Source organism: Dasypus novemcinctus, chromosome 11, assembly GCF_030445035.2.
Source record: "Dasypus novemcinctus isolate mDasNov1 chromosome 11, mDasNov1.1.hap2, whole genome shotgun sequence".
NCBI classification, from domain to species: domain Eukaryota; kingdom Metazoa; phylum Chordata; class Mammalia; order Cingulata; family Dasypodidae; genus Dasypus; species Dasypus novemcinctus.
This window is the reverse complement of record NC_080683.1, coordinates 104,643,400-104,663,294: the sequence shown is the minus strand read 5'-3', so window position 1 is coordinate 104,663,294 and position 19,895 is coordinate 104,643,400. Positions and strand designations below refer to the sequence as shown.

Below are 19,895 nucleotides of genomic sequence, written 5' to 3'. Positions count from 1 at the left end.
ACTACAAAGCTACAGTAGTGAAAATGGCATGGGATTGGCAAAAGGATAGACACACTGACCAATGGAACTGAATTGAGAGTTCTGATATAGACCCTCACATATATAGTCATATGGTATTTGACGAGGCCACCAAACCCTCTCAACTGGGAGATAATGGCCTCTTCAACAAATGATGCCTGGAAAACTAGATATCCATATGTAAAGGAATGAAAGAGGATTATCAACTCATACTTTATACAAAAATCAACTCAAGATGGATAAAGGACCTAAATATAAGAGCCAAGACCATAAAAGTTTGGAAAGCAATGTAGGGAAGCATCGTCAGGACCTTGTAATAGGAAATGGCTTCATGAACTTCCCACCAAAAGCACGAGCAGCAAAAGAGCAAATAGATAAATGGGACTTCCTCAAAATTGAAGCCTTTTGCACCTCAAATGAGTTTATCAAGAAAGTGAAAAGACAACCTACCCAATGGGAGAAAATATTTGGTAACCATATATCTGATAGGAGACTAATATCTTGCATATATAAAGAACTCCTATATCTGGAAAATAAAAAGATAAACAACCCATTTAAAAATTGGGCAAGAGATTTAACAGACACTTCTCCAAAGAAGAAATACAAATGGCTAAAAGCACATGAAAAAAATACTCAAAATCACTAGTTGTTAGGGAAATGCAAATCAAAACTACAATGAAATACCATCTTACTCCCATGAGACTGGCAGCTATGAAAAAATAAACAGAAAACTACAAGTACTGGAGAGGATGTGGAGGAATGGGAACACTCATTCACTGCTGAGGGGAATGAAGAAGGATCCAGCCATTCTGGAGGACAGTTTGGCAGTTTCTCAAAAAACTAGCTATAGATTTGCCATGTGACCCAGCAATTCCACTGCTGGGTATATACCCAGTAGAACTTAAAACAAGGACACAAACCAATATATGCTCACCAATATTCATAGCAGCACTATTCACGATTGCCAAAAGTTGGAATCAACCCAAATGCCCATCAAGATGAATGGATAAATAAAATGTGGTATATACATACAATGGAATACTATTCAGCTATAAGAAGGAATACAGTACAAACACATGTGATAACATGGATGAATCTTGAGGACCTTATGTTGAGTGAAGGAAGCTAGGCATTGAAGGACAAATACTACATGACCTCATTTATATGAAATATGTAAACTAAGCTGTCTCAGAGAGCTAAAGACTGTATGATATGCTTAAAGAAAGTTGGGGGAGAGAAAGTTTATGAGCTGACACCTACATGGGTGAAATCTATGATAAGCTGGAGATAAGTATTTGTATAGGGAAGGGAAAAAATGGGGCATTGGGATACCTTTGGGTGGGGCTTTGTGGACTTGAAGGGGGCTAGGGATGGAATGATGGGTCAGAAAACCTAAGAAATTGGGGAGAGGAAAGGGGTACATTTGAACATAGGAGATTGTCAGGTATGTGGTTGAAACTACAATGTTGAGAAAACTCTTTAGAAAATATAATAAGGAAGGTTACATGTTTAAGATGCTTAAGGGGGGCATCTGACATAGGGCAGGCTTCTAAGGAGTGTGAGTGCTCATTTTGTCATAGTGGATTATATCATTGGCTGGAGACCCATGCAATGAGTGTGAAAGTATACCCACATCCTGGGGAGAACTGATGTTCTCAAACAGAGGTAATTGTGTCTCTCAAGAGAGCTGGTGGCTCCCAATGAGTTAGGGCAGTCGAGTATGTCAAACCCTCAACATTGTTGCAAGTATCTGTGAATATGTCCTTCAAGTAACAAAGACTGAGTGTCACGGTGGGCCTTGAGGGGAGGGGAAGAGAGATATTGAATAGATGGAATCAGTGTAACTGTGGGGCAATGGAAGTGTTCCACAAGATCATGCAATGATGGATACAGGACATGTTAAATTACACCAAAAAAACTATAAAAGTCTATAGGCTAAAATGTAAACCATAATGTAAAGCATAAGATAACTAAAAATTTAGAAAATTGTTTAGTCTAAAATATAACCATAATGGAAACCAAAATGGAACCATGTTTGAAAGCTATGTTTCAATATCTGTACATCAGCTGCAGCAAATTTAATATGAACATGTAAAAAGATCCATTGCTGGGGAAGGGACAATGTGTTTGATGTTGGATATGTGGGAGTACCCTATATTGTATATGTGAATTACTGTGATCTAAAACATTTGTGAAGACATACAATAATTAGAAAAAGAAAAGAAAAAGGATGAAGACACTGAGGAAGAAATGAAAGAAACTGCCTTGCCACTGTACATACATAGGGCAACACCTATTGCTGTGATGAAAGGTAAAATGTCAAAAACAAAGCTTTTTCATTTTTTCATTTTTTGATACTCCAACTTATTTTTACTTTATTTAATTTTTCTAAATTAGTATGTATTCTATATCTAACCTTTAAACCCACCACTACATTCCACTTTACTATTAATGGAACTTGGTAATATATTAGGTTTCATTTTTTAAGAAGTTTGGACCACAGAAGGGTTCAACTATGGCAGGGGAGGAACACTGGTGTGGTGTGTTATTGATGGGGGGCACATGGTTGGGAAGGAGTTCTCCAGGGCATGTACACAGGGTACATAAAAATGTTTGGATATTTTCACAGTACTTACAGTTAAAAATGACAACTGAGGGAGTGCTGAGTTCCTAGCCAGGGGAGCTCTATCACATTCCCCAATGGAACAGCAAAAATCCCCCAAGTGCTATGCAAAGACCAATAAAGAAGAATGGTCCAACAATGAGCCCTTGATGCTGATGACTATGCTTATGAGCCCGTGCATCTGAAATATGAACTAGGTCTACAGCCACAGGGTGCCTAAGAGTTACCTCCTGAGGGCCTCCATGTTGCTCAAATGTGACCACTCTCTAAACCAAATTCAGCATGGGACATGACTCCCAGGGATGAGCCTCCCTGGCACCAAGGGATTACTACCAAGCACCAGCTGATGATGTAACTAGAAAAAGACCTTGAATAAAAGGTCTCAGCCTACATGTAATACCAGGTGTTAAAAACTGCCTTCTGACCTTGAATAAAGGGGGGAAATGGAAAGGACAAATGAGTTTATATGGCTATGAGTCTCCAAAAAAAGAGTCAAGAGGTCATCAGAGGGGTCACGCTTCAACATGCCTCAGCAGGGTCCCAGAGACAGCCAAAGTAGATACAACGCTAGGTACTGGCTCTCCTGAGGGCTACAGAGACCGACAGGTTCAATAGTCATGGCAGATGGCTCTGAAGTTCAGTGCCATGTCAATTGGCCCACTTTGGAATTTTTGTTCCTGAGTGTGATGGAGTTGGACTCAGATGTGACCTTTCTACACATGCCTCTTCTGTCAGTTTTACCAGACCTGTGGTTGGCATTTGTGTTGGTGTATACTCAGGAGACCTGAATCTCTGAACTATCCATTTGATGGCCAGACCCTGGGCCTCAGGAAACTTGCAGCTCCTACCCTCTGATTTCTTGAACTAACCCTGGCCAGCTAACAGGGAGGTGAAGAATCTCAATCACCACACCAGGGAGCCAAGAGTGCCTAGAACTGCAAGCAGGAGAATTGCATCCATCATCCATGGATTCTAAGCCCCCTCTTGATATAGATGTGATGTGGACATAACCATCTCCAGGTCTACATGATGGAGGAATAGAGTATAGATTAGAGTGGAATTACTGATATTCTACTGTGGAACTATTGTGATTAGTAATGGAAGAAAATGTAGCATTGATGTGGAGAAAGTGGCCACAGTAGCTGCTGAGGGTAGGGAGAGGGAAGAAGAGATATGATGTGGGGGCATTTTCAGGACTTGAAGTTGTCCTGGGTGGTACTGCAGGGACAGATGCTGGACATCATATGTCTTACCATGGGCCCACTGGGTAGACTGGGGGAGAGCATAAACTACAATATAAACCATTATCCATGTGATGCAGCAGTGCTCCAAAAGGTATTCACCAAATGCAAAGAAAGGGCCATGATGATGAAAGAGGTTGTTGATGTGGGAGGAATGGGGTAAGGGGGGTGGGGAGTATATGGGGACCTCTTATATTTTTTTAATCTAACATTTTAAAAAAGAGAGAGAGAGAGAAATAAATAACTTGAATATTTTTAAAAATAATTTAAAAATTAAAAATTAAAACCATAATCACAACTCAAGTAGATATCATCAATACTAATTTAACTTTTTATCCAGCCCAGGAGTTTCCTATACAAAATCAGTACTGAAATTTTGGTATCTGTAGATTTCTGGCAAAACATTGGATGAAGTGTTTCATATCTTTTTGCTTATGTTATGCTAGTTTTGATAAGACGTAAGTAAAACAGCCATCCCAAAGTTAACTCTAGTTTTAATTATATGCTGTACCATTGTACTTTAATTACAAAGAAGACCCAAATTTTCTTACAGTAAGACCCTGACAACTAGGAAGTTATTTGTTTCAACGCTGAACGGTAATCACACAGCAAATGAGTATTGTGCGATAGAACAAACACATCTCAGCATTTGCTATTTATGCAAACAAATTGAATATTTCGTTGTTATATTTACTGTAAAGGCAAGGCTGTGGGTGGTTTTATGGAGGTCTTTACAACTCAGCATAGCTACTACAGAAGAGACCTTGAAATTTGAATTACTTACTTATTTCTGACAACTATACACTTAGGTTAGCAAAGGCACAGTAACATGTTGTGCAGGATGTCTTATTGAATTTTTCAATAATTGTTGGGTTTACTATAACTCATGAAAACTCCACTTTTTTCTATTTTTTATAACACTTACCATTAAAAGTAATTGCACCCATTAGTAATCAGAATGTGAAAACAAAGAACTATGATTGTACTTCCAACAAAGTGTCTCTTAAAATCCAGCACCATTGTTGTTAATCACTGTATTTAAATTATTAGAATAAACTATATTTAACAGCATTAGGTTTAGTTAACTTAAGCTACAGGCTACATTTATTTAAATGCAGTCTCCATGGCAACAAAAGCTCCTTAAATTCTGAACTATCATTGCTACCAAGTGGTACCATTTACTCCTGCAAATGGTGAAACTGCTTTGGAGCACTCCAGGACATGGCACATCTAAATACCTTGTTAGTTGGTGCACTAGTCAGCGTTTGCTTAAATTGGACTGTAAATAGACAAAGAAATGTTGACCCATGTGAAAATTAAAGCTAATTACACTGTGGTATTAATAGATGCAGCACTAAAGAAAAACATAGGATAACTCAATTCACACTGCACAGACAAAATGGAGGATAGAAAGTTATGGAAGAGCACAAAATAAATTGAGGAACTAAATGTTTTTAGATCTGTACAAAGCGAACTTTTAGAATGCAGAAGACTTTTTTTAGAAAGAAAGAAGGGAAGGGAAAGGAAAGGAAGGGAAAGGAAAGGAAGGGAAAGAAAGGGAAGAAAATCACCCAAGAATTAAGCACTGAGACTATAATTTAAATGTTCAATTTAAGTATTACCAATCTTAGGATAAATAGAAGACTGAATTTAATTTACTTGGACTGTGGAATACAACATATTTATTCCATTTGAGTTTCTCTCTCTTTTTCATGCTCTTCTTTGTTTCAGCAAAAAAGGGGAAAGTTATCCCATTAAATGCAAAAGAAATACCCTGTAAGGTTAAAATGGAAAACAAAGCTACCATTCAATGGAATTCCTTTCATAATCAATCCTAGTGTCAGTGGTTTATAACTGAGTTGGAAGTAAGTGGATCAAGGTCTGTATGATGCATATTCCACCTAGTGTACCATCTATACCTGGGGTTTTGCAGTTCATACTAAATGTACTTGTTCCAGCCAGTCATTTGAACTTTGAGGTGTTCACTTGAGACAAGTTTGACTGATGGTTTTATGTAGATGCCCTTGAGGCATGTTCACACCTATTCCTAGATTTCTGAGAGTTTGTTTTGTTTTGTAAAAATTAATAGATGTTAAATTCTGACAATTTCTTTTTCTGCAGCAATTGATAAGATCTTGTTTTTTCCTTTAAACTGCTGATAAGTGGACTGCATTGACTGATTTTCAAATATTGAACTAGCCTTGCATTTCCATGATAAATGCCATTTGATCATGATGCATTATTCTTTTTAACTGTTGCATTCAGTTTATTAATGTTTTGTTAAGGACTTTTACATCCATATTCATGAGCGATATTATCCTATAATTTTCTTTTTTGTGTAATGGCTTGGTCTTATAAAATGGGTTGGAAAGTATTCCCTCCTCTCCTATTTTTTTAAAAGACATTGCATGGAATTGTGTTATTTTTTATTCGCTTGTTAGAATTAGCCAGGGAAGCCATCTGAGACTGGATATTTCTTTTCTGGAAGGTTTTTAACTACAAATTCAATTTCTGAACTAGTTATAGGACTGTTTAGGTTATCTCCTTCATCTTTGGGTGAGGTTTAATAGTTCATGTTTATCATAGTGTGCCAAAGGGCAGCTGATGCGAAGTACCAGAAATGGGTTGGCTTTTACAATGGATATTTTATTAAGGGTAAAAGCTTACAGTTTCAAGGCATGAAATGTCCAAATCAAGGCACCATGAGAGATGCTTTCTCTCCAAAGTCAGCTGCTGGTGAAGCAAGATGGCTGCTCATCTCTACCTAGGTCCTGCCTGCTCCTCCAGGCTCACTTTCTGTCGAATCCCAGCCAGCTGTGGAAAACTAGGCATGGGGCTCATCTCTTTCTGGCCTCCTCCCTCAGTCTTGGCTGTTCTGCTTTCTTCCTTAGTTCAGCTGGGAGCAATCAGACATATAGAAGGAATCATGTGCTCTTCAGCTGCTCCATGGGCCCAGCCTCTTGGGGGCTGCATGTTTAAGCTTTGGCTGCTAGCGATCTTTGAGTCCTCTTTCACATGGCAGGATCAAAAATGGTATCTCAGGAAGCGGATGTGGCTCAAGCAATTGGGTGCCTCTCTCACACATGGGAGATCCCGGGTTCAGTTCTCGGTGCCTCCTATAAAGAAGATGAGCACAAAATGAACAGACACAGAGAACAGACAATGAGTGCAAGCAATAAGAGGGAGGGAAAAATAAATAAGTAACATAAATCTTTTTAAAAAAAGAGGCATCTCCCTTTCTCTGTGTGTACCTCCATTTATATCAAACCCAGCAAGAAGGCAGAGACCCAAGCTGGCTCATGCCTCACTGACGTAGTCCAACCTAAAGGCCCCACACACAGAGTTATTCGTGGTATTCCTTTATTATCCTTCTAATGTCTGTGGGTTTGTAGTATGCATGTTGGTAATTTATGTCTTTATTCTTTGTTATTTACCTATTTCCTCTTTTTCTTTAGTCTTGCTAGAATTTATCAATTTTATTTACCTTTTTAAAGAAACAGTTTTGGTTTATTGATTTTCTATATTTCTTCTATTAATCTTTGATTTATATTTTTTATCCTTTTTCTTCTGCTTGCTTTGGGCTTATTTTGCCTTTCTTGTGCTGGTTTCTTTTTTTTTTTTTTTTTTAACTTTGACCTATTTATTCACTTATTCACATCATCAATATGAAGTTTTTTCAGTGAATTGGCTACATCTTGTATCTCCCTCAGGGAAAAAAACAAACCACTATCGAGTTTCTGTCATCCTATGGAGAACCTCAATCTTTGGTTACAGCATTAAGAACTCCTGCTTTCAGTCCCACAAGCCCTCTTTGAAATGACCTATCTAGTCTCTTAATGAGAAAACTTATATCAATGATGTGAGACCTTACTCCTTTTCTAATGAAAGCCTTTATTGCTCTACATTTCCTTATAAGCACTATTTAGAAGCATCCCAATTTTTTTTAACATGTTGCATTTGCATTTGCATTCCATTCAAAATATTTTAACATAACTTCAGACTTCCTCTTTGATCTGTGGGTTATTTTGAAGTTTGTTGTTTAATTTCCAAGAGTTTGTAGATTTTCCTATAATATTTCTGTTATTGATTTCTAGGTTAATTCCCTTATGGTCTGAGAACCAACATTATATGCTTTCAATTCCTTTACATTTGCTGTTTTATAACCTAGAATATGGTTTATCTTTGCAAATGTTCCATGTGCACTTGAAAAGAGCGTGTAGTCTGCTGTTGTTGGGTGGAGTGTCATAAAATATCAATTAGATCCAGTTGGTTGGTGGTATTGTTTAGCTCTTTTATATTCTTGCTGATTTTCTATTTCTATTAATTACTGAGAGGAGAATATTGAAATCAACTATAATAATGGAGTCGTCTATTTCTCCTTTCAGTTCTACCAGATTTTGCTCTGTTTGGGGGTGTATATACATTTAGAATCATTGTGCCTTCTTGGTGTATAGACCTTTTAATCATTACATAATATCCTTTTTTATCCCTGGTGATTTTCTTTTCTCTGAAGTCTGCTTTTTTGGTATGAATAAAGTCACTCCAGCTCTCTTTGGTTGGCGCTTGCATGATAGGGAAGTCAGCTTCTAAAATGGCTCCCACAGATCCCTGATTGATAGTCATGCTTCCACCTGTGAGTGGGCTGGACAAAGTATTTTCTTCTAAAGCATAGAATATGTTGGGAAACGGACTTTGGCCCAGTGGTTAGGGCGTCCGTCTACCATATGGGGGGTCCACGGTTCAAACCCCGGGCCTCCTTGACCCATGTGGAGCTGGCCATGCGCAGTGCTGATGCGCACAAGGAGTGCCATGCCACGCAAGGGTGTCCCCCGCGTGAGGGAACCCCACGCGCAAGGAGTGCGCCCGTGAGGAAAGCCGCCCAGCGTGAAAAGAAAGAGCAGCCTGCCCAGGAATGGCGCCACCCACACTTCCCCTGCCGCTGACGACAACGGAAGCGCACAAAGAAACAAGACGCAGCAAATAGACACCAAGAACAGACAACCAGGGGAGGGGGGGAAATTAAATAAATAAATAAATCTTTTAAAAAAATTAAAAAAAAAATAAAGCATAGAACATGTCAAAATGTGATAGGATGTCATCAATAGGATTAGGTTACAAAAGATTGTGTCTTCCATCTTACTTACATTTTCTCTTTCCAGCACTCCTTGCATCAAGCAAACTGTTACCTTCTGAGTTGCCCTATGGAGAGGTCCATGTGCAAGAAGCTAGAAGCAGCCTCCATTTTCAGCCAGCAAGGAACTGAGGCCCTCAGTCAAACAGCCAGTGAGAAGCTGAATCTACCAACGATGACATGAGTGAGCCTGGAAGTGAATCCTTCCCCCTTCAAGCCTAGTACTAGTATTAAGACCATACCCCCAGGAAATTCCTTGATTTCTGCTCAAGCCAGAAGATATAACTAAGCCATAACCAGACTCCTCACCCACAGAATATGTGCACCGAATCTGTGAGATAACACATTTTGTTGTTCGAGCCACTAAATTTGAGACAATTTGTTACAAAGGAAGAGATAACAAATATACATCATATATATATTTCAATTATTTTACTTTTAATCTACCAATATCATTTTTAAGTCCTTGTTTCAATTATTTTGGGTCAACATCTTTCTTTTGATCACTTTTTTATTGCATACATTATGTCTTTGAGACTTCTGCATTGAAAAAGACCACTGAACAATAGCAAGTCTTTATTCTGTCACCCTTTAATATGGAGTTCCTTGCTTATTTGAAGCCATACTTTTTATTCAAAGTCAAGACTTCTCAGCAGGAGTTAAATAATTGCAATATTGTCTATTTTTATAGCAATTTATAAATGCAAAATGTGTAAAGAATTCATTAGAATATAAGCCCCCTGAGAACAGGCACTCTCTTTTGTTTTCTGTGGTATCCCTAACACCTATAACAGATCTAAGTAGTAGGCACCCAAAAGCTATTTGTAAATGAATGTGTGAGTATGAATTTATGACTATTATGGAATATAGGAGATGTCACATCATTTCCTCAAAAAAAAATCAACATAGTTCTTGAGTTACAGAGGTGCAAAATTCTGTTTCAGTCACTACTAAACTTCCTCTCCCTCCATTCCAAGATTGTACAAAGGTCCTAAACATCGTGTGCTGTCTAGCCTCTCCAGGAGTGCTCTGGAATTTAGTGCACACTGATATTGGTGATATGTCCTTTGCCCATGCCCAAAATGTCCCTGAGCATAAGCATCATGCAGCTTCACTTACAAGCTTAGCACTAGAAACTTTAGTAAGACTGAAAACCCCAGGTCCTGAGGTGCAGCCTTCTCCTCCGTCAGTCTCCTTGAGGCTCTCAGGAGAGCAGGTCATGAATGCCAGAGCCCCTCCTCCTCCCAATTCTGGCTTTTTCCCTGATCTTGGCTTGGGACCCCTCCTCTGGGGCTGGCAGCCATCTTGTTTTGGAACTCTTCCCTGTATCATTTTATTAGAAGTGTGTTTCTTACAGAGTGTAGAAAGTCGGTTCTTCTTTTTCTAATCATCTATACTGACAATCACTTCCTTTAATTAGTATGTTTAGATCATCAATTACTTGCAATATAATTATTGATATTTTGGATTTAGGCCTACCATTTTATTATCTGTTTTCTGTGTTTTGATCCTCTTTTTTTCTCTGTCCTCCCTCTTTTGGGTGGTTATTTGAACATATTTTAGTATTAGTATTTAATTTTAAGTTATATTGCGATTTTAACTATATCTCTTTGGAGAGTAAATTAGTAGTTGCTATAGGGTTTACAATATACATACCTCACTTTGCATATTTACTTAGAATCAATATTTTACCACTTCAGTTTGAACATAGAAACTTTACCACTGTATAGGTTCCCTTAACATTCCCCACTTTTTTTTTCTTTATTCTCTTGTAATTGTCACATTCAAAAAATATGAGGGCCACATATACTCCCCACCCCCCTACCCCACTCCTTCCACATCAACAACCTCTTCCATCATCATGGCACATTCACTGCACCCAGTGAATATATTTTGGAGGACTGCTGTACCACATGGACAGTGGTCTACATTGCAGTTTATGCTCTCCCCCAGTCCACCCAGTGGGCCATGGCAGGGCACACAACGTCCAGCATCTGTCCCTGCAGCACCACCCAGGACAACTCCAAATCATGAAAATGCCCCCATATCATATCTCTTCTTCCCTCTCCCTACCCTCAGCAGCTACCATGGCCACTTTCTCCACATCAATATTATAATTTCTTCCCTTACTAATCACAATAGTTCCCCAGCAAGACACCAGTAAGTCTACTCTAATGTATACTCTATTCCTCCATCCTGTGGACCCTGGGATGGTTAAGTCCAGTCCCCCTCTACATCAAGAGGGGGCTTAGATCCCACATGGATGATGGATGCAATTCTCCTGCTTGAAGTTGTAGGCACTCTTGGCTCCCTGGTATGGTGGTTGATCTTCTTCACCCTCTGGTTTATTGAACATTCCCCACTTTATGTTCAGTGGTAGTACATAGTACATCTATATATTAAAATCCTCTTCAGAAAATCTTATAATTTTTGCTTTTAAATATCAAATATATTGTAAAGAATTCAAGAGATAAGAATAGTCAATTTTACCTACCCAGTTATTTACTAATTTTGTTTCTCTTCCTTCATTTCTAATGGATCCCTCTATCTGGAGAATTTGCTTTCATAATTCTTTTAAATCAGGTATGTCAGCTGTTTTCCTTCATCTGACAGTGTCTCTATTTCACCTTTATATCTGAAAGAAATTATTTTGAATATAAATTTCTGGGTTGACAATTTTCTTTTAGCAGTTCAAAAATGTCCCACTTCCATCTAGATCTCACTGATTTCTGATGAGACATCCACAGATACTGAAATCATTGTCCTTCTGTAGACAATACCTCATTTTTTCTGGTTGCTTTCAAATTTTTTCTTTGTTTTTAGTTTTCGTAGGCTTGATTATGTGTCTGGACTAGATTTCTTTAAATTAATCATGCTTGTGTTTCACTAAACTTCCTAAATCAGTGGATTTAAACCTTTCACCGAACTAAAGAATTTTTCAGCCATTTTTCTTTGAACATTTTTTTTTCAGCATTGCACTTTCTCTCTTTCTAGGCCCCCAGTGTCACAAATGTTAAACATTTTATTATTGTCCCACAAACAATGGTCCCTGAGGCACTCTTAAATTTTTTCTTCTCAAGTTTAGACTTAAGTAATTCTTAAGGAATTAACAGGGTAAGGTGGGGTTAGGAGGTAACAGAAATGGGCCCAGGATTTGGGGCTCCCTGGGGCAGGCCCAGCCATAGCAAACTCAGAGGCAAACAAAGGGAAGGATTAGTAGATTTGATCTTGAACTCATGGGTGGGAAAGTGATAATTCTTAGGGGTGGCAAATGGGGAGCAGCAGGAAGAAAGCTGTGGAGACCCAGAGAGTGTCTGGAAGGGCCCTCTGTCAGTGCTGAGGAAAAGGCACTTGACTCAGTCTTCTCCTGCCTCCCTCATCCTATCCCCAGAAGAGATGGTGTCCTTATTCCTGGGCCCCTTCAAGGGTCCCAAGGTCACTCCCAGCTGAACCTCTGGAATTAGCTTTTGCCAAACTCATTAAGTGCTGGTCATGATGGCACAGGAGGGGATGGCCTTGAAGATCCTCAGGAAGATGACTGCAAAGAGGCTCCTGGTGCCTGACTCAGGCCTGATCCTCTGTAGCTGCAGCCAGGTGGAGCTGGCAAGTGGGGGTATCACTTGCATGGCCTCCACAGCTCCCAGGGCCACTGGCATTGTGTCTTCACCATGTCAAAGGGCAGAGTCAGGATAGCCACCACCATCCCTGAGATGTCACCAGTCAAAAGGCTGATGCTCATGAATGTTTGACCTGAGCCCACTCAGCCAGCACTTCACCAGCTCATAGTTGAACCAGTACAGGGCTGAAAAGGGTACATCCCACAGGACAGTGCCAGCCCAGCTGTAGGGAGCGCCAGCTACCATGAGCCACCACAGCCCAGACACAGGTGCTCAGCTGTGCTGAGCCTGCAGCTTTGTCTGCATCAACTCCAAGGGGCTGATCACAGTCATGGTGCCCAGCAGGCCAGGGTGCCAGCCACCATGGGTGCATAGAAATCAGAGGTTAGGGCTTAGCTGCACAAGAAGGCCTTGAATTGGTCATATATGGTGAAGTGGATGGTGGTAGCTGGCACAGTCATCATTCCACAGGGTTGGGTGCCCTCCTGCCTCACAATCTTCACAAAGGTATCCATAGTGCCAGTTAAGTGGGTGGGCTCTTGAAACCAGATGGCACAGTGGGCAACATTTGGGCACAAGTACAGGGGCTCCAGGACACCATTGTAGTACCGTTGGCACTGCCATTTAGTGTAGGAGAAGCTCCAGAGTCTGGAGAAAGGCATCAATTCACTGGCCACTGAGGGGTGCTGAGACTGCAAGCACACATTCAAGTCATCCAGGGGTGTCATGAAGAGGGAGGTGACCACAACCCCAGTGCCCGAGGCCACCATCTGTGGGAAGCGGCTAATGTCCCCCAGTCCAAGTCATTCATTTTGTTGTTTCCATCAATTAAGGCCAAGAAAATGTCCAAATCAAGGCATGCTTTCTTCCTTTTCACTGGCTGCAGGGGATTCTTTGCTCTTTTGCCACGTGGAGTCTGCTGGTCTCTCACTTCTCTTCCGGGTTTCCTTGTTTTCAGCTTCTTCTGTGGCTTTCTCTCTCCCTCTTGCTCTTACTTTTTAAAAAACTTCATAAATGTTACATAAAAAATATAGGGGATTCCCAAGTCACCCCTCTCCCCCTCCCACACTTTCCCACATTAACAATATCCTTCATTAGTGTGGTACATTTGTTACAACTGATGAACACATATTGAAGCACTGCTACTAACTGTGGACTAAGGAACAGAGAGTATCTGCCACTGCAAGCAAGATAGTTATATTCATCTGCTCCATGGGATCTAAGCCCCTCTCAATTAGAAACAGAGTGGACAACTCCATCCCAAAATCCTCCAGAATGGAGAATGAACAGTAGACTAAAGTAGACTTATTATTATTATTCTACTATAAACTTATTATTCTAGCAACGGAAGAACATTTATCATTGACATAAAGGTAGTGGTCACCAGAGGTTGTCTTAATTTTGAAAAAATATTTTTTCCTCTGTTGTTCTGATTATTTAATTTCTGCTTATCTTCAAGTCCACTAATATTTCTGTCATCTCCAAATTTCCATTTCGCTGGTCTATGTATCTTCTCTTTCTTTGCTGGGACTTTCAATTTCCATTCCTTACAAAAGTGTTTGTTCTATAGTAGATGTTTAAAGTCTTTGTTAGATTATTCTGTCATCTATGTCATTTCACTGTTGATTTCTGTGATTGTCTTTTCCATGTAAGTTAAAATCTTAATTCTTTATATGCTGAGTAATTTTGAATCAAATTCCAGACATTTGAATATTATATTATGAGAGAGTAGATCCTGTTGAAATCCTATCGAGAATTTTGATGTTTTTGTTTCTGCAGGCCATTGACCTGGTTAGGTTCAGGCTGTAAGTTCTAACCCACCTTCTGTGGGCTGTAGTTCCAAGGTCAGTTCAATTTTCAAAAACCTTACTGTTCTCTTTGTACCTGTCCCATATGTTCACCACCCAGTGATCAATCTGGGCCCTGGGTGGCATCTATTGTCAAAGTGCTTGGCGTACACACACACATAGGATGCTCAAGGGTGCTTCCAGGAGGTAATAACCAACTTACTGAATTGTTTTCCAGGGCACTTCCCTCTCCATATTCTCCCAGATATTTTGTTTTCTACGGCTCCCCGTTTCACACCTTCCATCAGAAAGCTGGGATTAGTTACCCTGCTGTGCAACAAGAGTAGAGAGAGAGGGAAAGAGAAGGGGAGAGAGAGAGAGAAGGAGAGAGTTTCTCTCACTCTTGGGAACCTAGCTCCACCAATCAGATAGGAAGGTTTTCTAATCTGTAGTCCTCCTTGCAGATTCTTTCTTCACCACCACTGGCTCATTTTGGGGCTGGGATGCAAGGAAATGGAGGAGTGGCCGGGAGTGGGGAGTAAGTCACAGGAATTTCTACACTGTGAGCTTTAAAAGGTCCATTTTCTGTTAGTTTTGGAGATCTCTGCACCCCCATAACCACCTCCAGGCTTCAGGCTGTGCTGTGTTCAGGCCACAGAATGCTGGTGGGAAAAACAATGGTAAACTATTTTTGTGGTACATTGAATTCTGGTCTTCTTCCTAATCTGTCCAGTAGTATTTACTTTTCAGTCTTCAAATAGTTGTTCCACACATTCAGTGGAAGTTTTATAGTTGTCTTCAGTGAGAGAGACAGGGTGGAGTACACTTGCATCATTTTACCTGAAGCCTGAACTTCACTAATTTTTAATATGAAAAATTATGTAGAAAGATTTCTAATGTTTAACTATGATTATATGCCTAATATAAACCCTTTTCAATTAGGTACATTATTCTTTTAATATGTTGCTGAACTAATATGCCTTTTAGTTCCACAGTTATGCTCATAAGTATAAGTAGTTCTATTGTTTTAGTATTTTACGCTGTGCTTATCATATTTGGTTATAGAATAATACCAGCTTTGTAAAACATCTGTGAAATACCTCCATCCATTTTTTTAATAGTTCAAATAATATGAATATTCATTCCCTGAAAACGAGAACACATCATTAAAACATTTTGGGTTAAATGTCACTTCGTTTATTTTTCTAAAAGTTGCCTATAGGAAGGTTAGTTGTGTTGGGGGAGGGGGAAATGAAAGGTGATAAGTTTTAGGTGCAAACACCATGCTATGAAAATGAATTCTACAAATATACAGCATTCTGTAAATCTACCAGGATGCTAACTTGAAGAGTGGAAAATATGTGCCCTGCAAAAGGAAAAATTATCTTCCAGGAGTTAGTAATTTTCTTTAGACTGTGCCAAATGCAAAGGGATAAAAAAGCGGTAAGAGATCAGAAAAGGCAGTAAGAAAAATCAATGTTTTTTCTGCTTAGTTCATTGGTAGAAGAAAAACTGGAACCAGGAATCAAAATGTCTGGATTCAAAAACCAGCTCTACTACTCACTAGTTTTATGACATAAGGAGACATCAATCATATCTTCAGACTTCAGTTACCTAATTCATGAACAGAAGCTGGTGAACTAGAATTTGGTGTTTTTCACAAGATTGAGTATAAGATTCATCTTATACCTATTAATAATGTTAACTCCAGGGGCTTCATTCTAAGATTCTGAATCAATAAGTCAGGCCTACAAATTTCTTTGCAAAAACCAAAGTAACCTGTAATGCATCTTCTTCATCAACCACCCTTTAATAAATATTGTTAAATATTCTAATTCCTTCTGGTTTTATAATTTCTTTACATTTTATTAGAAAATTTAAAAAGCAGAGCTCACATATAAAGAATAAAAAATTAAATCCTTAGAGCTTCTACCCATAAGTATCCTTGGAACCTTGTTTCACAAAACTCATGAATCTCCTGGACTCAGCTGTTGGAGTTGACAGAAATTGTCATATGGGTTAAAATATTTTGCATTAAAGAACTGCTTTTATTTGAAAGGCACTTCTCGGCACTGTGGCAATTACAAATATAATATGCTTGGGAAATTGCAAATAGTTATTAGGTTGAACCATAAGAAATTGCCTATAGTCAATCATTTTTCTCCTAAAAATGCAGTAATTCCAATTATTCAACTTAGGTCATTTCTTTTCCTTTGCCCTTTCCCATAATTTGGTAGGCATAATTTCTTTTAGTATTTTTGTCCTTTTCTCTGCATTAGTGAGCAAGACTATTTATAAAAAGGGTTAATAAGAAATTATTCTGAAGTTTATAGATTATTACTTTCAAAAGTTAAGAAAGGAATAATATCAACTTTATTTTCCTTGCAAAGCTATTTACTAGTTTCACCTAATCCACAGTCCCTTTTGACTGAGGGGAGAAAATGGATACATCTGGGAGATTAACTGGTCCTAGACATATCAGTCAAGTAGTTTCTTAAGATTTAAGCTTTGAATTATCTTATGATGAGCCAGAAGTTTGGTTAGCAATAAACTAAAAAGTGACAGGACAAACAAAGTTCTATATTTTGGAAAGAATGAGGAGATTATTAAATTTTTTCACTTTATAAATATTTATGGAGATTTACAAGGCACTACTGTATAATATGGAGATTTCAAATATAAATAAGACCCAATCTCTATTCTCTAGAAGCTAGCAATTTAGCCAGAAAACAGACACATGCACAAGTAATTACACTACAAGGTGGATTTTGTAATAAAGGTTATAATTTTAGCAGTACCTCTAATGAAATAAATATGTCTACTCATCCAAATGGCACCCAGTGGAAGGGGCATATTTTTGTTCATATTTCTCTTTTTAAGAAAACTCAGAGTAATGATGTTTTTAAAATAGACCAAAGGAGGTTTGTTTGTTTACACATATTGTAAGGTAAATATCTGCAACCTACATCTCTAAAGGTAACATTGCACCAGGTTGATTCATTATTCAGAAATTGTAGTTCATGTTTGGGAAGGTATGGTAATGACAGATAAGATATCACAAACACAGAAGAATTCTAGTTACCAGCAAGTCACTAATCTTAGGTCAATTGAATAAAAATTGAAAGAATACATAAGTCATCATCCTACTTGATTTTGGGGACAGGTAGCTGTAGATGATTGTTCTATTTCCATTTTGGGTATTTTGGGTTTTTGTTTATTTTTTTGTTTGTTTGCTTGTTTGTTTTTTATTAACACATTTTTTATTAAAGTTAATAGATCATATAGAATGTTACATTAAAAACCATAAGAGGTTCCCGTATACTCACCCCTAACCCCCCCGCCCCCATCATTTTTGTAAATTGTATTTTTTTAAGATACATACATCACAAAAAAGGTTGTATTATAAAAAACATAAGAGGTTCCCATATACCCCCCATCTCCCCACCCCACTCCTCCCACACCAACAACCTCCCCCATCATTGTGGCACACTCATCACACTCGGCGAACACATTTTGGAGCACTGCTGCACCACGTGGATAATAGTATACTCTGTAGCTCACACTCTTCCCCAGTACATTCAGTGGGTTATGGCAGGATATATAATGTCCGGTATCTGTCCCTGCAATATCATTTAGGACAACTCCAAGTCCCAAAAATGCCCCCACATCACATCTCTTCTTCCCTCTCCCCGCCCTCAGCAAGTACTGTGGCCACTTTTTCCACGTCAATGATACAATTTCTTCTGTTACTAGTCACAATAGTTTTATAATAGAATATCAGTAAGCCCACTCTAATTCATATTTTATTCCTCCATCCTGTGGACCCTGAGCTGGTGGTGATGTCCACTCCACCTCTATATCAAGAGGGGGCTTAGATGCCACATGAATGATGGATGAAACTCTCCTGCTTGCAGTTGTAGGCATTCTTGGTTCCCTGGTGTGGTGGTTGGCCATCTTCACCTTCCTGTTAGCTGACCTGGGTAAGTCCAATGAACCAGAGAAGAGGGGTTGCAACTTTGCTAAGGCTCAGGGCCCAGCTGGTACATGGGCAATCCAGAGATTCAAGTCCCCTGATCATACACCATCCCTAGCACCAACCACAGGTTCAGTAAAAGTGACAGAAGAGGCATATGTAGAAAAGTCACATCTGAGAACAGCTCAATCACTCTCAGGAGCACAAATTCCAAAGTAGGGCCCACTGACATGGCAGAGAACTCAAAATCCATCTGCCATGACCATATATCCTGTGGGTTTTTTGTCTTAGAACCTGATTTGAGAGTGGAACCCTCATTTACAGGGACTGACATGAATGTCATGTTAAACTCTATTAAGTACCAGTGATGACAAAGCCTCAAATATATGGATGCTTCTTTAACCCTGGAATTTCCCTGAGGATCTCAATAGGTTTTATAGGCATTAAGTGGTCAAACCTCAAATCAGCTTTGATCCATGGATAATACACAGGGTTGGTGCTATGAACCTTAAAGGCACTAGGAGAAATATATTTAAACAGAAAAACCTTCGAGAAACATCAAGCTGGCACTAAACAGCAGGGCCCCTCACTTGAGCGCAATACATGTGTTAGTGCAGATGTTCGCCAACTTTGTTATGCCTTAGAACCATTGGGGCAACTTAAAAACACAGTTTTCACGGAAAATAACAAGTGGTGGTGAGGATGTGGAGAAATTGGAACCCTTGTGCATTGCTTGTGGGAATGTAAAATGGTACAGCTGCTGTGGAAAACATTTTGGCGATTCTGCAAAAAGTTAAACATAGAACTGCCATATGACCCAGCAAATCCACTTCTAGAAATGTAACTATAAGAACTGAAAGCAGAGACGCAAACAGATACCTGTGAACCAATGTTCGTAACAGCATTATGTACAAAAGCCAATAGGTGGAAACAACCCAACTGTCAATCAACAGATGAATAAATAGAATGTGGCATATACCTATTGCATATATATACATATTGTGCAACCATTAAAAGGGATAAAGTTCTGATACATTCTGCAGCATGAAGAAACTTGCAAACATTTCTAGCACTTAAGAAATATACCAGACACAGAAGGACAAATAATATATTATTTACACTTACATGAAATATCTAGAATTAGCAAAATCATTGAGACAAAAAGGATATTAGAGGTTTCGAGGGGCCTGGGATGAGGGGGAATGGGAGTAATTGCTTAATGAGTACAGAGTTTCTGTTTGGGGTGATGAGAAAGTTTTCTAAATGAATGGTGCTGATGGTAGCACATTATAAATGTATTTAATGTCACTGAATTACATTTAAAATGGCAAATATTTTATATATATATATACGTATACATATATATATCCACTATAAAAAAGAACACTGTTACCAGACCAGTACCTCTAAAACCTAAATATTTTGTTTGAAAAAACAAAACAAAACAGATTCTTCTTCAGCAGGTCTGGGATCAAGTCATACTACTAGTATCATCCAGAAATCTG

General features: G+C 38.9%; 1 non-coding gene and 1 pseudogene across 1 annotated transcript; both read right to left on the bottom strand.

Moving 5' to 3' along the window:
• Window positions 1-7,575: 7,575 nt before the first annotated feature.
• On the bottom strand, window positions 7,576-7,705 carry LOC111766706 (small nucleolar RNA SNORA25). Its single transcript, XR_002798672.2, has one exon. It is a non-coding gene; the product is annotated as a small nucleolar RNA SNORA25 (small nucleolar RNA).
• Window positions 7,706-12,449: 4,744 nt separating this feature from the next.
• LOC101421462 (mitochondrial glutathione transporter SLC25A39 pseudogene) lies at window positions 12,450-13,400 on the bottom strand (annotated as a pseudogene).
• Between the last annotated feature and the right edge of the window lie 6,495 nt (window positions 13,401-19,895).